This window comes from Anabrus simplex, chromosome 1 (genome assembly GCF_040414725.1).
Source record: "Anabrus simplex isolate iqAnaSimp1 chromosome 1, ASM4041472v1, whole genome shotgun sequence".
Taxonomy (NCBI): domain Eukaryota; kingdom Metazoa; phylum Arthropoda; class Insecta; order Orthoptera; family Tettigoniidae; genus Anabrus; species Anabrus simplex.
Window position 1 is genome coordinate 1,071,519,066 of NC_090265.1, and position 18,686 is coordinate 1,071,537,751.

The window sequence follows — 18,686 nt, forward strand, 5'->3', positions numbered from 1 at the left end:
CTATTAGGATTATCCGAAAACAAAAAAATACATGTTTCTTGATTTTTAAAGGAGATTCTAAACACCAATTTTTACATCTGTAAACTTTTTAAGTTTAAAGATGTAGATACACTCATTTTAAAAATTCACCCCCCTTTTCACCCCCCCCCCCCATTATTTGAATTTTCCAGAAACGAAAAAATACCTGTTTCTTTATTTTTAAGGTAGATCTCAAATACCAATTTTCAGGTCTGTAACATCTTCAGGTTCTGAAATATAAGTAGGCTCATTAAAGGCATACAACCCATTTTTCACCCTTTTCCACCCTTCCTATTGCGATTTTCCGAAAACAAAAAAAATACGGGTTTCTTTATTTTTAAATGAGATTCTAAATACCAATTTTCACCTCTATAAACTTTAAAAGTTTTAAATTATAGATACATTCATTTTAAAAATTAACTCCCTTTTCACCCCCTCCCCCATTAATTGGATTTTCCAAAAACAAAAAATATATTTTTCTTTATTTTTAAAGGAGAAACCAAACACCAATTTTCAGGTCTGTAATATCTTCAGTTTCTGAGATATAAGTATCCTCATTAAAGGCATTCAACCCCTTTTTCACCCCTTTTCACCCCTTCTATTCGGATCTTCAGAAAGCAAAAAAAGTACGTGTTTCTTTTTTTAATGAAGATTCTAAATACCAATTTTTACATCTGTAAACTTTTAAAGTGTTGAGATATAGATACACTCGTTTTAAAAATTCACTCCCACCCCCCTTTTTCACCCTCCCATGAATTGGATTTTTCAAAAACGGAAAAATACGTGTTTCTTTATTTTTAAAAGAGATCAAAAGTACCAATTTTCAGGTCTGTAATATCTTCAGTTTCTGTGATATAAGTACCGGTATCCTGATTAAAGGCATTCAACCATTTATTCACTCTTTTTCACTCCTCCTATTGGGATTTTCTGAAAACAAAAAAATACGTGTTTCCTTATTTTTAAAGATGATTCTAAATACCAATATTTACATTTGTAAACTTTTAAAGTTTTGAGATGTAGATACACTCATTTTAAAATTTCACCTCCATTTTCACCCCCTTAGCGACAGAATATCCAAAAATCCTGTCTTAGCGAGTACCTACATCTTAATATGAATGTATACCCAAAATTTAATTTCTTAATGTCCAGTAGTTTTGGCTCGGCGATGATGAATCAGTCAGGCAGTCAGTCAGTCAGTCAGTCAGTCAGTCAGGACAAGTTATTTTATATATATAGAAGAACATAAAGACTCATTTGGAACAGATAGGCATTTAAAAAAACAAATCCCGAATTGCAAAATTCAGGCATTACAATACTGTAATCAAGCCGAAGCACTATATGAATCTGAAACGCTGATGATTGTGGGCAGATCATAGATTACAGATGTAGAAAAGCAAGAAAGAAAAATCTTAAGGAAAATTATTGTACAGGGGAAATCTGGATGATACTGAAGTCTCATGATTTATAACACCACTAACAGAAAATCTCTGACACATTTAGGAAGAGACGTTTGAAAATTTAAGGAACATATTCTCAAAATTAATAAGAAATTGACCAAAAGAATTCTAAACCTTGCCCTATCAAAAAAAAAATTAGTAGTTGCAAAAGATCTTCAGGAAATAGACATACCGGATGACATTGTATTAGACAGATCTGAGTTCAGAAAATTACTGAAGAATTACCGCTTTGCAGACCATCCAAGCAATGCCACTATAAAAACCTTGTCAGAAGATCGCAAGAAAAGCCACAGCGAGAAGATGAAGAGAATTTGGTAGAAGGAAAAGGCAACGATTTCAGCTAAGTTCAATCGCGTCCGGCCCCGCGATGTAGGGGGTAACGCGTTTTTAATTGTAAATAATAAATATCCCTGGCCTGGGTTTGTGTCGTCCTTAACGTTCCTTTCCTCACATTCAACACTTTACAATTCCGCAACTTCATATACACGCAGGTTCATTTCATATGGTGAAAGTAGTGGCAAATGACCTACAGAGGTCGACGCCACGAACATATATCATTTGTTTTAAAGTTCAGTCGCGCTCCTTAGTAGGGAATAACGAATAATAATAATAATAATAATAATAATAATAATAATAATAATAATAATAATAATAATAATAATAATAATAATAATAATAATAATAATAATAATAATGGCTTTTACCAACTGAGTTGTATATGCGGTATGGGTCACGTAGCTGTGAGCTTGCATTCGGGAGATAGTGGGTTAGAATCCTACTGCTGGCAGCCCTGAAGATAGTTTTCCGTGGTTTTCAGTTTTCATTCCATGCTGTATCATGGACGTTTCCCTCGTAGTCCTAGCCCTGTCCTATCCCATCTTCGCCACAAGACCCGACTGAGTCGGTGCGACGTAAAACAAATTGCAAACAAGGTATTAGCTTTAAGTCCGACTTCTCAGCTGAACGGTCAGTGTAGTGGCCTTCGGATCAGAAGGCCTCAGGTTCGATTTCCGGTCGGGCCGGTGATTTTGTCCGCGTCCGTTTCATTCCTCCAGCTCGGAGATTGTGTGTGTGTGTGTGTGTGTGTGTGTGTGTGTGTGTGTGTGTGTGTGTGTGTGTGTGTGTGTGTGTGTGTGTGTGTGTGTGTGTGTGTGTCCGTCCAATCCTTGTTCCGTTCATGTGAGATAAATCTTCGTAGCGAGTTTTTATGAACGGATGCCCTTTCTGGCATCAACCTAATCAGAGTAGTCACTAAGATGAAATGAATAAAATATATTATAGTAGGAAGGGAGAGGGTGAAACCTGTTGCCGACACATAGCCTACTCCTGTCGAATAGCACTAACGGATCTGCTCAAGGCTTAACGACACCATCCGACGGACGAATCACTATCAAGAGAAAAATATACACTCACTCCACGTGAATACCACGGAGTGATTTGGAGTTGAATGCAGGCTTTTGGCACGCAATCTACTAATTAGAAACTATCCCGGGTTCGATTCCCGGCAGGGCCGGGAATTTTAACCATCATTGGTTAATTTCTCTGGCATGGGGGCTGCGTGTATGTGTTGTCTTCATCATCATTTCATCCTCATCACGACGCGCAGGTCGCCTACGGGTGTCAAATCAAAAGACTTGCACCTGGCGAGCCGAACATGTCCTCGGACACTCCTGGCACTAAAAGCCATACTCCATTTCATTTCACTACCCTACTAATCACCACAATAGGGATAGTGGATAGGGTTCGTGTAGGGAAGGTCATCTGGCCATAAAACCTTAGGCCGAATTCACATGCTGACTCAAATAACTGCCAAAAGGCCAGGAAGTAGAAGACGAAGACTGTAATTAGTTTTACGCCCAGCAACTACTTTTATGATTCTCCTTGTGTATGCTCTTAAAATTCTATCACCGAGCTCGATAGCTGCAGTCGCTTAAGTGCGGCCAGTATCCAGTATTCGGGAGATGGTTTCGAACCCCTCTCTCGGCAGCCCTGAAGATGGTTTTCCGTGGTTTCCCATTTTCACACCAGGCAAATGCTGGGGCTGTACCTTAAATAAGGCCACGGCCGCTTCCTTCCCACTCCTAGCCCCTTCCTGTCCCATCGTCGCCGTAAGACCTATCTGTGTCGGTGCGACGTAAAACAACTAGCAAAAAGCAAATTCTATCACTACCACTAACACCTACTCGACCCGCGTGTGCTGATCACTTTATGTTCTGTGTACTAATCTTGAATTCTCTATATTGGGTTATCATATAGATACATTGTGAGAGAAGGTCCGCCCGTCACTCATCTGTAACACAAATTATCTTTCTGTTGTAGGTAGGTGACTCTAATAATGAGCATGCAGAACACGGCATAGCAGCTACTAGTCTACTCTTGGTAAGTAACAGAGCATCAGACCAACGAGTCAAGTATTCTATCACGAAAGAGGTGAGAATGTGGGCGTCCTTGGAACTCGAACAGAAATGTCCCATTGGTTTGACGGGTGCATCAATCAGCATTGTTAACACGCAAGAGAGACAAACTCAGGTCTGTGATGTTACATTTGGCTGTCTCTGAAAAGACATGTCAGGCAAAGACTTCACTACCTTGAAACGTCTTGATACTCGTGGTATTCTCTCTCGGCCAATGCCAGAATTAATATATATTTTTGAAACATATAGTGAGGGGTGGGGTTCATGTTCAGAAGGTAGTCACATTTTCAGTTCTTCGTTCTCGGAGTCTCGACCAGCTGAAGAGAAGACGCCCATGAAAACCATTTCAGAGTCTATCATGGTTAATAAACTGTAGTTAACGCCTTCAGAAACAAAGTAAGAATGTGTCTCCCTCGCAATAGAAGATAAATTGCAAGAGAGTTCTATGATAATTGAAGATTGTACTGCAAGGGATACTTTCTAAATGTAGATTCTACAATCTTTCACTTATTTTGCTGTGAGCAACACGCACTTCCACAAATGTACTGTACAATAAAATGAAGCGTTTCCCGCTCGGTAATAAAGCAAGCTATTAACTCGTAAAATAACTGCACTACATTTCTATTCAGGCGCACCCTAATTATAAAATAATAGGAATGACGATCTAACTCAATAATAATCGCATGACCTCAGCTAGTGTACAAGTATTTTAATTTGACACTATCTGGCTGCTTGCTCGTCAATTTCGACGTTCCATTGTACTCTAGGTCTACTAGATAGCAGAGAAAACCGAATCTCTCTTGGGCGGCATCTATTGCTGAGTTTTAATTAATTTTGTCGGATAAACACCAAATGTGTTACCAGAGATCTTTGACATGCCGGCATGGAGTGCCGAATGGACTTTTTTCCGCCTTTCAAAGATTCGACTACCTCTTGGGATCCGGAGGCCAACACTCTACCACTGATCCACAGAGGTAGCTACAGTCTAACTGAAACTATAGAAATGTAGTTACAGTAATACTTCAATATATACTGTAGACTTATTATTATTATTATTATTATTATTATTATTATTATTATTATTACGCTCAAACAGAAATTAAAACTACTCTTAAAAGTTGAAATGTCGAAAGGACTGCACAGGGATTAAACAACATTAAAGTAAGCAAGATATTTTTTAATAAAATAACTACACTACTATTCTAGGCTGCGCCTAAACGTATCCTAATTACAATGGGTTAACTTGAAGACTATTGCTTGCCTTTCGTGATCGGGTCCACTTCCTCTCATATCAATAGTTGCCCAGCTGCTCCAGAAAGGCTGAGTGAACCCCGATCCATCCATCAGTCCAGGATGAAAACCTCAAACCGGTCGGTAATTGACCCCGGAGCCTCCAGCACCCTGCCCTACATCATAGGGTGTAGCGCGGTCTACGGTTTCACAACGGTTGGTGTTACATTGATCATTCGAGACTTCAGCATAAGGATTTTGGTAACTAGTTGAAGTTGCGTGAACTAAAATAGTCGAGGCAAATATACATTTTTCTGTAGATCCCTGTGTAATAAACCAATGAAAGTGTATTGGATTTACGCTCCACTAATTACATTTTTACGGTTTTTAGAGACGCCGAGGTACCGAAATTTTGTCCCGCATTAGTTATATTACGTCCCAAAAATCTACCGACACGAGACTGGCGTATTTGATCACCTTTAAATACCACCGACCTGAGTCGGGATAGAACCCGCCAACTTAGACTACAAAGACCTGGACTCTACCGTCTAAGCGGGGCTGAGTGCCTCAGATGGTTGAGACGCTGGCCTCCTGACCTCAACTTGGCAGGTTCGATTCTGGCTCAGTCCGGTGGTATTTGAGGGTGCTCAAATACATCAGCCTCGTGTCAGCATATTTACTGGTACGTAAAAGAACTCATGTGGAACAAAGTTTTGGCACCTCGGCGTCTCCGAAAACCGTAAAAGTAGTTCGTGGGAAGTAAAAACAATAACATTATTATTCTACGGTCTGAGCCACTCAGCCCGCTGATCTATACAAGAGACATTGTTCCATAATGTCGCTACATATTAAAACAAATTGAATGTAACCCATTTCTTATTCTGATGAGAAATATCAGGTGACGCTATCAAATCGTTAAGTATTTTTAAAAGCACAGAAAACTAATCAGCTTCTTCACAAAAAAATCGTCCACTAAGGAGTTAATAACCACTGTCTTTTATAGTACCCCAATTATAATGGCCAGCAGCAGTGTACGATGTAGGAGGAACTTCCAATTTTGCCTTTCTCTAGTATTCATAGCACAAACTATAAGTGAAACTTTATTGTTATGCTATACAGTATGTGCCTCTTGCTACAGCGAGGAACAAACTTTTCGAAAACAAAGGGAGTAATTTGTGTCACACAATAGTGTCTGCAGCAGGTGTGTCACCAAGCACAAAAGACTTGATTAAAAGTTTCTCACTCCAGTGTAAAAATCGTGAGGTACGTCAAAGGTCTCATATTGAATACGGACTGCTAAACCAGCAATGTTAGACAAATAACGCTAGGATTACTCAGGTAATGGTAGAGTGCGTTAGCACGGGGAAAAAACACGCATTAACTTTGTATAATTTAATTTGAACATACAGTATTTATTCAAACCTCAACAAAAGAGAAAAAATGTTCACTTTTAAAGAAGCTGACTTCGTACAGTACATTACAGTGTTCTCCTGGACCATTTGAGAGTCCTCATAATCAGTCAATCACTACTGAACTGCATTTAGGACAGTCGCCCAAATGGCAGATTCCCTATCTGTTGTTTTCCCAGCGTTTGCTTAAATGATTGCAAAGAAATTGGAAATTTATTGAACATCTCCCTTGGTAAGTTATTCCGATCCCTAACTCCCCTTCCTTTAAACGAATATTTGCCCGAATTTGTCCTCTTGAATTTCAACTTTATCTTCATGTTGTGATCTTTCCTACTTTTAAAGACACCACAAACGTATTCGTCTACGGATATCCTCCCACGCCATCTCTCCACTGACAGCTCGGAACATACCAGTTAGTCGAGCAGTTCGTCTCCTTTCTCCCAAGTCTTCCCAGCCCAAACTTTGCAGTATTTTTGTAACGCTACTCTTTTGTCGTAAATCACCTACAACAAATCGAACTGCTTTTCTTTGGAATTTTTCCAGCTCTTTAATCAAGTAATCCTGGTGAGGGTCCCATAAACCCACACACTGGAACCATACTCTACATGGTGTCTTACCAGAGACTTATTCCTCCAGCCAACCAATAGTTGTGACAAATACGGCTGGACTCACACCTGTTACAGCTAGATTCGTCCAGGATTGAAGATATGAACATTTTAAGCATAGATTTTTATTGCATATAGTTTATCTCAAGTTTTTAGAGTATTACTGTTTTTGTATATGTTTTTCATCCTAATGTTATTTTAGCCAATAATGACCTGTAGGCTAGGTCGAAATACGTCCTATGTAGCTTTTTATACAGACCATTTATCACATGGCAAACTTGTATTGAACTGGTGTACTTTATACAATTAAATACTTTTAGAGTTTTATCTTAGATATTTAAAGTCAATACACAACCGGAATGAAGTCCATCACTTGTAATAGTGAAAATAAGCATTGCTATGACTATCTTCTGAAGTGTCAGAGTCATTACAGGCGTAGTTCATTGACACCATTCTTGGGATACTACCAAATATCTAAATAATTTTCAGGATGGCATTTGGAAGTGGTTGGGTGGTTTAATTTCTTTATATTTACTATTGGAATTAGGAAGGAGAAGCAACTGTATTTATGGAGTCCTAGAAATGTTGTCAAGAGATCCTAATTGGTTCCTTTAATTGTTCACAGTATACCTTGTTTCCTATTGGTCTTGTTTTAATAATTTCAGTATAACATATCATACATTTATTGCATTCGAGAAACTTACAATTAGTCCTGATATTTACAGTATGAATGAAAATATTTTGAAGAGGTTATTACAGAGAAGTGAGTTTGTTGTTGAACATGAGCATGAAGCTCCACTGGTGTATACATTTAAAGGTCCTGTTTGTTAGTAATTTTGCTCCTGATTTTGATCAACCAATGCCTAGATGTCAGAATAAATCGAAATTCTCTTGGGCTTCTATGGCTGAGTTTTAGTGAAACACCAAATGATGTGCCACTAGAGAACTTTCACATGTTGACATCGTACGACATGGAGTGTCGAATGGACTTTTCTCCACGCTTCAATAGTCCGACTACCTTTGCCGAGTTTGAACCCGTCATCTTGGGATCCGGAGGCCGACACTCTCCCATTGATCCACAGAGGGAACTATTGTGAGTGTAATGATGTACCTTGTGTGGAGCATCAAAATGTAATTAATGGATTGATTAAGAGGCACACGTCAGTTGATGTAACATAGGGATTAGGTTGAATCCCTGAGATGTAGTGTCTGAAGAAACTGGACCAGGTAAGGACTGTGCTAGCTTTGTTAAAGGTACAAATTACGACTGTATGTAAGGGATTGATTCGTTCTTATTTGAAAGAGCAGGTAATGTATGAAAATTACTCATATACCTACGTTGAAGATGGTTTGAAGAGTATACCCAAAGTGTAAAGAAACTGTAAAAACGAAATATGATAGTTATATAACACAAATAATTGAAGCCACCACATACATGTAGCATATATAGCAAAGATTTTGATAACGTTAACACAATAGTACGACAGATTATCTCCTTTAAGTATTTCGGATGCTTGTTCTCTTATTACGGACATAAGGATGCTAAAACTAAACTGTGCTAGTTCCAAATATTTGCAGGTTCTACTACAGGGTAGTGCTACAGGATGTAAGATACCGGCATTGTATGATCCTTTATAAAATCACTGTAGTCGCAACGCTATCTTACGGTTCCCTGTTATGGGTCCTAATGCCAAATGAAGCACGGAAATTACACAGTTCAAAGAAATTAGGGGAACATTTTTATGAACGTATGTCATGCTCCACAAAACAATGCCTCCCACCCACGTACCTGAACTCCATCAGCACTCTACCATCTAAGAATTATTTGAACTTTAGACTTCCTCAGTATTCTAATATTGACCTACAAGGAGATGTATCCGATATAGGCCCATTATATTTAACGTGGATATATTTAACGTGTTATTGCCTTCTGAAATGACACGACCATCTTCCTGAAGAGAAACACGCAAACCCTACTTGGTTACACTGATAATATCGTAACCTCACTCCTCATAGTAAAATTATATTTGGTTACAGAATATTTACATTCAATTTTAAAGTATGTTTTATGTAAGTGACCATCAGCTTAAAATAAGTGTCTATTCTTAATAAAAGTGTCGTAGTTTCGTGATGAGAGAGTAGTAGCAACTTCGTCTGAAAAACGTGTAGTCCTTCGTGTACATAAACTTGCTAACCCTCCATTATTTGGTTGAAATTATTATTTATGAGAAAAGTACGTACACATCAAATGCTACTGTCGATATATTACGTCTACTAAAACGATGCTCTATATTAAAGGTTAACAGCAGCAGGGGCAATTGTCGCCAGGCGCATTCACCTGAAAGTTGTAAGTACTGCATGTAGCCTACTGTATCCTCTTACAAAGATTTTTCTGATGTCTGGTTCAGGGTTATTCATGTGTACATATTATGGTAATGATGAAGTGTATTGATTTGTACTACTAGTACATACAGCACCTTTCGAGACTGAAATAGAGAGATCAATATGTGCAACAGGAAGCTACGGTGTCACATTTACCAGTAGGCTTACATGTAGTCGTGTACTACTTTTTCGTACCCCTTAGTAGTCAGGGAATTTGTCATGTCCTGAAATTGGGAAGAACAATTGCTTGGTTTACAATATAATCTTTGGAAAACTTCTTGATTTTCTTCTGAGGAGAGTCACTCTCATTACTCAATCGGTATGGATAAGCTTTCTATCCATGGCTGGTGTTGATCTATCAGTTCACTATGGCACACCCAGCTCTTGGTAGGCTCAATTGTCTCAGGCAGTCTGTAAAGACATTGCTGTTACTCTGATTATTGAAACTTGGGAGAGATCGAATGCGTAGCCTATAAACTCGTCAATACAATTATTCCTCTGGACAGCTAAAATGAGTATAATAAATATTTGAAATACACTTTCAGCCAAATAGGTTGTATTAAGTACAGTACAAATGTTAAATTGCGAAGAGATATTACATGCATATTAACACAACCTACCGATTTCACGCCGGATTCACTACCATGAATTCAATCAATCAATCAATCAATCAATCAATCAATCAATCAATCAATCAATCAATCAATCAATCAATCAATCAATCAATCAATCAATCAATCAATCAATCAATCAATCAATCAATCAATCAATCCAATCAATCAATCAATCATTTAAGGCTGTCACAAATGTAGTGGACTACCTGTCACTTGCTCACCTAGTCTTTTCTTAAATTATTTGAAAGTAGCTGGAAATTTATCGGACATCTCTAATCCCTAATTCCTCTCCCAATAAACGAATATTTGTCCCAATTTCTCTTCTTGAATCCCAACTTAATCTTCATATTATGATCTTCCCTTATTTTAAAAACTCAGATCAAGATTATTTGTCTACTAATAATCATTCTATCGCATATGTCCACGGACAGCTCGGAACATACCGCTTAGTCAATCAGCTCGGCCCCATACTCCTAAGTTTTCCCACCCCAAAGGTTGCGACATTTTATAACACTACTCTTACGTAGTAAATCACCCAGAACAAATCGTTCTGCTTTTCATTTGACCTTTTCCAATTATAAAATCAAGTAATCCTGGTGAGGGTCCCATACTATGCAACGATACCCTGACTGGGGTCTTACGAGTGACTTACGCGCCTTCTCCTTTACATCCTTACTGCAACCCCTAAATACTCTCATGACCACATGAAGAAATCTGTAACCTTAATTTACAACCTTATTCATGTAATTACCCCCATGAATATCTTTCCTACCGAGCTCGATAGCTGCAGTCGCTTAAGTGCGGCCAGTATACAGTATTCGGGAGATAGTGGGTTCGAACCCCACTGTCGGCAGCCCTGAAGAAAGTTTTCCGTGGTTTACCATTTTCACACTAGGCAAATGCTGGAGCTGTACCTCAATTAAAGCCACGGCCGCTTACTTCTCACTCCTAGCCCTTTCCTCTCCCAACGTCGCCATAAGACCTATCTGTGTCGGTGCGACGTAAAACAAATAGCAAATATATCCTTACATTAACACCTAGCTACTCAGTGATTCCCGTGAAGGACTTTGACCCCATAAACACAGTAATTAGCCCGCCTCTGTGGTGTACTAGTTAGTGTGATCAGCTGCCACCCCCGGAGCCCCGGTCTCTATTCCCGGCTCTGCCACGAAATTCGAAAAGTGGTACGAGGGCTGGAACGGGGTCCACTCAGCCTCGGGAGGTCAACTGAGTAGAGGTGGGTTCGATTCCAACCCCAGCCATCCTGGAAGTGGTATTCCGTGGTTTCCCACTTCTCCTCCAGGCAAATGCCGAGATGGTACCTAACTTAAGGCCACGGCCGCTTCCTTCCCTCTTCCTTATCTATCCCTTCCAATCGTCCCATCACCCCGCAAGGCCCCTGTTCAGCATAGCAAGTGAGGCCGCCTGGGCGAGGTACTGGTCATCATCCACAGTTGTATCCCCAGACACAGAGTCTGAAGCTCCAGGACACTGCCCTTAAGGCGATAGAGGTGGGATCCTTCGCTGAGTCCGAAGGAAAAACCGACCCCGGAGGGTATACAGATACAGAAGAAGAAGGAGAAGAAGAAGAAACACAGTCATTAAAACTTGGAGGACTTCTCTTGGTGAAACATACAACCTGAATTTTCATCCCGTTTACACTCATATCATTGTCTGCCGCCCATCTCACAACATGTTCTAGGTCTTTTTCTTTTTTTGTGGTTGTTCACAGTCCTTTAACTTATTAATTACTCTATACAATATAATATCATCCTCGAAAATGACCAAATTTGTTCTGTACTGTACACGACCTAATACAATGAAAGATTATTTCGGGTCGATATGGTCGTGAAAATTCAATATTCATTATATCTTACATTATAATGTAATGTGTGATAATAATTATTGGCACACTCGTAATAAATTGCATTGATCTGTATACTTCAGTAATTACGCTTCCAATATGATGTTCTCCTTTAGATCATTGTATGTGGATATTTACACGAGTCACTCTCCACGAGTACATGTAATCCAACATGGAATTGAACGTAACTTAGTTTTTCTCTCATTCTTCCTTATCTTTGTGGGAACACGGTTACTACTAAGAATTATGACACTTCGCTGCTGCATGTTATACTCTTGCAGTTTACTAATAAAGAACTACACAGTTACTCGTTCCATGGTTTGTGTCTGATTGTGCACTCAGAGCCCAGTAATGCGGTGTAATTAGTATCCAGATTGGGCTATTAAAGCTGTACACATGTTGATGACATTCCTCGTAATGAGTGCCATTTCATAAATTATTGTTTTACTTTTTAATGACGCCTTTTCAACGCGCCATCTGTGTCGAACAGCGGCCGCTAACCATTACAGACTCGCAGGAGGCTTCTAACTAGAAGAACAGCCTTCTACAGAACTGCCTAGTTCAACATCAATCGCGCCTTCAGTTTCGGGTCTCTACTATCCTGGGTTCGTTTGATTAGCACACTAGGCTCCTGTGTTTAAGGTCGCAGGATCGGTACCAGAACATCCAACTGGCATTTCGAAGATTCAATAGATTTACTGGTAAATGTAATGTTTGTAATGGCAGATAATTCTTGAATAATAATACATTATTTTGATTTTCACCTCACAACGACAAGTAGAACAATGATGGCGCTAAAAGACAATTCAATTTTAAATCACGAAAAAGTAGATCTCGAGTTAATGTAAAGCAAGCTGTTCGATTGTGTGACAATATTGTAAGTGGAACAATATCATACCACATTACTTTAGTACCTGTATCACACAATAGTTTGCTCTAGTGACAAGTTTACGTGAACGATGTGTTCTTGAAGAGAGAAAAGAGAACTTGAAATAATTTGCTGTTCGGAGCATAGTAGGCTCTAATAAGGCTTTGCGAAACGTATTTTCCTATTCACAAATAATGTGTGAATTTCCAGTAGTTCCATATGACAAGAGTTCTAAAAGAAGGAATATTTCGTGCGTTATAAGAAAATACTTCCAAATGAAATGTTCAAATGATATATTTCACAACAATCGTTTATTTAATTAGTGCCGGGCTGAATGGCTCAGGTGGTTGAGGCGCTGGCCTTCTGACCCCAACTGCGCAGGTTCGATTCTGCCTCAGTCCAATGGTATTTGGAGGTGCTCAAATACGTCAGTTTCGTGCCGGTAGATTTACTGGCACGTAAAAGAACTCCTTCGCGACTAAATTCCGGTACCTCGGCGTCTCCGAAAACCCTAAAAATTGATAGTGGGACGTAAAGGAATTATTATTATTATTATTATTATTATTATTATTATTATTATTATTATTATTATTCAAATCGTAAAGTATACCTTTTAGAGAAACCATTGGAGTAATATGGAGGTTACCGTCTCCTTCACTACAGGATACGACAAATTTCCAGCAATAACGACGTCTCGATAGGGTTTTTCCCCGTTGGCAATACCGCTGACACTCGCTTTATGATCACGAGGTGTCAACCAATAGACAGACTGAAAGGAAGAATTACTTCTTTAAAAAAGGGATTGAAGCTATAGTAGATCTTTCTGTCTCAGTTACTATCTCCTCCTGAGTGAGGCTCTTAAAGAATACCGAGTAAAATTTGAAATTTCCTCCCGTAGTCATTACAAGACAATTAAATTATGTCACATAGTACAGGGAAGTTCGTACCCATGATATGAATAACAGAAGGTAAACCAGTATATTACGTTTCACCGAGCAAGTTGGCCACAAGGTTTGCGTCACATAGCTGTGAATGGGAGATGTGGGTTCGAACCCCACTGTTGGCAGACTTGAAGATTTTTTTTCTGGTTCGAGATAACCCATTTTCACAATTCAGGCCACGTCCGCTTCCATCCCAACCCTAGCTTTTTCCTACCCGATTGTCACCTTAAGAGCTGTACGTGTTGGTGCGACGTAAAACAAATAAGTTAGGTAAATATTTTACTTAACAGTGCAACATATTTCATGCAATTATGTGATTATAACTTGAGAGAAGGAAATGCAGTGTTCCGGTTAGAATATTGAAGTTCCAAAGTCTCATCCGTTTTACTTAGATTACCTTGTGTTCCACGCTGATGTGCCGCAAAAGAGTAAAAAGAAGTTTGCAATCTATGGTCGCCCTTTGGTCACTCTGGAAACTCGCCAGAGATAGCAAGCTTGAGCTGTACTTGAAGGAGCTCGTATATTGTTAGGAATCTGATCGATATCGGATCTTCGCATTGGCCCAATGTCCCACACTAACAATTCTTTCTCGCCACATGCACCATTGTTCTTTTTAAAATAAGTTATAAATCGTCATTGATACAGAAGATAATCTTCATACTTTAACATTGAGAACTATAAATTCGACAAAAAGAAAACCCACTATGTACCACAGCTTGATGGTTCACACGTGCAACTTGCCCCCAGAACACATTTACTCTCCAATGATTGTGATATAGACTTCTCACCAAGGTGGCGAATCCCGGCTAAGGTATGTGGGATTTTTGAAATGGAAAGTCACGTCCCTGCCGTTTGTATAACACGTACAACTTAAGGACTCGTAGCTATAATTACGATATTAGTAGTCGCGTAAAACTAGAAGCTTGCTTTAATATAAATTAAATTAACACTTTCTGTATGCACTGTTTATACCGAGGGAGTTAGCCGTGCGTGGTTTGGGGCGCACAGCTGTGAGCTTGCATTCGGGAGATAGAGGATTCGAACCCCACTGTCGGCAGCCCTGAAGATGGTTTTCCGTGGTTTACCATTTTTCACACCATGCACCTCAATTAAGGCTACGGCCGCTTTCTTCCCACTCCTATTCATTTCCTATGCCATCGTCCCCATAAGGCCTATCTGTGTCGGTGCGACGTAAAGCAGCTTGTTGAAAAAAAAATGCATTGTATTTCAGGATGACACACATATATTCCCACACAATTGTAATTAACCATGAATGGCCACACTTACTAATTACAGGTCTAATCACAAGTCCCTCTTCTTTATGGCTCAGCAGGCGGTCCAGACCGTTGTTATACCTGCGGATGCTTAATTCTTACTTTCACTTCCCCAAGTCCAGTCATCCCATACAACAGCTGTGTGTAGACAGCTGGATCTGAACACAGGGCTACGGGCCACTCGACACTCGTTGACTGTTCCTTGGTTCGATTCCACAGACAGTCCAGTAATTCACACAGTTACATTCAGTGAACAACTTAACATCTCAACAGTATTCAACAGCAGGACGATACTCACAACGCAGGTCCATTTACCCTCACACTCGCGATAGCGGCCTCTCTCGCTGACTTACGGCGATCCTCAGTCCACAGATATACACAAACACACAGCACTATCAGGTAGGACACACTCTTCCGTTCCGTCGTCTCCAGCCAACCTACTCACTGGACTCTTCGACACCACAACAGCAGCTCCTGCTTTAGACCTCGATGGGACACTAGGGACAGGCAACAATCCTGTCGCCCTCAGCCCAGACACCGAACCTTAACGCACTGAGTCTCTCACTGACTTCACCACGGAGTCCAACACTGATTGTCCGCGGCTAGCCTCCCTTTTTATAGCTAGGGTGATTTCAGCCAGAGGCTAGAGGCAGAATATTCCGGTTGAATCTCCAAGAAACTCACAGGTAAGCCGGCCGACGAGAAATGTACACGGAAAGGCCGGCTCCACTCCACAAGCAGGCTGGGGGATTCCAGGTCGTCTCAGTCACCAGCCCCTTCCTGGAAGTACCGAAAGGGTCTACCACGGGGCTGGCACGTAACAATATATTTATCCAAGAATTTGTTTTCGGCTTGGTTTTAAGTGAACAGAAGTCTGAAGTAAATTCATTTATTTCTTTATTCGTCACGCCATAGAACTCCCAGCATTTTAGTTGAAGAAAAGCCATACCATATTTGATTAATACACACTGGCATTTAGAACAAGACCTGAAATAAACTCTTGGTTATTTCGTTTTACACCTGTCTAAGTACGGCTCCGTGGTTAACTGGTTCAAAGGTATCACATTCGATTCGCACTGGATTTGGGATTTTAACCTTCATTGATTATTTCTTCTTGTTTGGGGACTTGATGTGTGTGTCTTCTTCAGCATTAGAATGCATGCTAGGTAAGGCCCCAGCCTCACAGACGCGTAGGTTACACGGGAGTGTCAAGTCGAAACACATGCACCAGGCCTTTCCGGAGGCCATACACCATTATTATTATTATTATTATTATTATTATTATTATTATTATTATTATTATTATTATTCCTCTCTAAAATATAGAAATAACGGAAGTAGTACTAAACTAACTTGTAGACCTCTTTTGCTTTATAGTGTTTTTTTCTTGCGACCTTGGTGAGAAATTCTAGTGAAGAAGTGAGGGAAGACGATATTTCGAATGCCGGTTGATGTAACAGAGACTTTCGAAATGTATAGTAAAACTCGCAGATTGATTGATTGATTGATTGATTGATTGATTGATTGATTGATTGATTGATTGATTGATTGATTGATTGATTGATTGAATATTCAAAAGTCTGACAAGCAAACATTCTCCTGGGGCAGATAAAATTCTTAAATTTGATCACACTATCATGTTCTACTTTACTAAAAATGCATATTCGCAGTTTTTTTACAACTTGACCACAACTGCATCATGAGAAAACACTATGTGGAAACTACATCTCTAGATACTTCTTATGTTGCGAACAATACTTAATTTCTTTTATTCACTCTCTCGAAACTTGCTGCCTTTAAATCCTTATGGTGTCCACGACGACACCCAAAATGCGAGACAAATTCCTGAAGAAGCACGTCATGACCCTGAATTATTAAGTAACATTATATCACTCAACGCAACGAAGTAAGCGCTTCAACCGCTGGATCGAATTTTTCTTTTCGATTGTACCTATATATGTTACGTTACGTTTCGCATAACGTTGCTTTGGAATATTCGGTTGATACTCTGCAGCAGCGCAATAATATATTCCCCAGTACCGGGTTGAGTGGCTCAGACAGTTGAGGCGCTGGCCTTCTGACCCCAACTTCGCAGGTTCGATCCTGGCTCAGTCCGGTGGCATTTGAAGGTGCTCGAATACGTCAGCCTGGTGTTGGTAGATTTGCTGGCACGTAAAAGAACTCCTCCGGGACTAAATTCCGGCATCTCAGCGGCTCCGGAAACCGTAAAAGTACTTAGTGAAACATAAAGCTACTATTATTATGAATATTATTACTATTAATATTATTATTATTAATACTATTATTACTAATAATAATAATATTCTTTCCCAGCACACCAGTAGTTCCTTTCATCGCGGTGTCAGTACCAACATCAGTACGTATGTATATTAGCTAGATTTGCTGCAAGAAACAAAGACCCTTTTCAAAACAACCGATTACTGCTTCAAGAATTTGAAACGTGAAAAGGCAGCAATTACTAAATGTGGATGATGAGCTTTACACACTTTTTGTGGACTATAACTACTGCAGTGTCCAAATTCATGATTGATCGCAGTTGGAGATGTTGTATGAACACGAAGACATAGAAATTGAGGTAAGAACTTCGATTACTTCTCGTTAACAAAAAGGCCGTACTCTCGTCACACCATTGCTTAACCCTGTTTATCTCCCAAATACATAGCACTCAGATGGCTAAAATTCGTATTAATACACATGTTTACGTTCTAAATGCGATGAAATAAACCATTTCATGAGCGTATTCCGTTCCATTTCCACATGTCTTGGAAAATTTCAGATAGTACCAAGACTCGAACCTGGTACCATTCGAACACCGATCAGACTCTGACCGCTGGACGAGAGGGACGGTCACTGCGAACAAATCGTACTCTGTGGATGGGGGATTTAGACGAATAACACACCCGCGGTATCCCCTGTCGTAAGAGGCGACTAAAAGGGGCAACTAAGGGATGATGGATCTTGAACCATGAGATTACCTGCGATTAGGCCATCACGCGAGGAACACCATGGATTGACTTTACTTGCGAATAGTACCACTATGTGAGGAACACCACATGTCTGCGCGTTGCCTGTGATTAGTACCACTATGTGAGGAACACCACATGTCTGCGCGTTGCCTGTGATTAGTACCACTATGTGAGGAACACCACATGTCTGCGCGTTGCCTGTGATTAGTACCACTATGTGAGGAACACCACATGTCTGCGCGTTGCCTGTGATTAGTACCACTATGTGAGGAACACCACATGTCTGCGCGTTGCCTGTGATTAGTACCACTATGTGAGGAACACCACATGTCTGCGCGTTGCCTGTGATTAGTACCACTATGTGAGAAACACCACATGTCTGCGCGTTGCCTGTGATTAGTACCACTATGTGAGGAACACCACATGTCTGCGCGTTGCCTGTAATTATTACCATTATGTGAGAATCGCCACAGACCTGGGCGTTGCCTGTGATTAGTACCACTATGTGAGGAACACCACATGTCTGCGCGTTGCCTGTGATTAGTACCACTATGTGAGAAACACCACATGTCTGCGCGTTGCCTGTGATTAGTACCACTATGTGAGGAACACCACATGTCTGC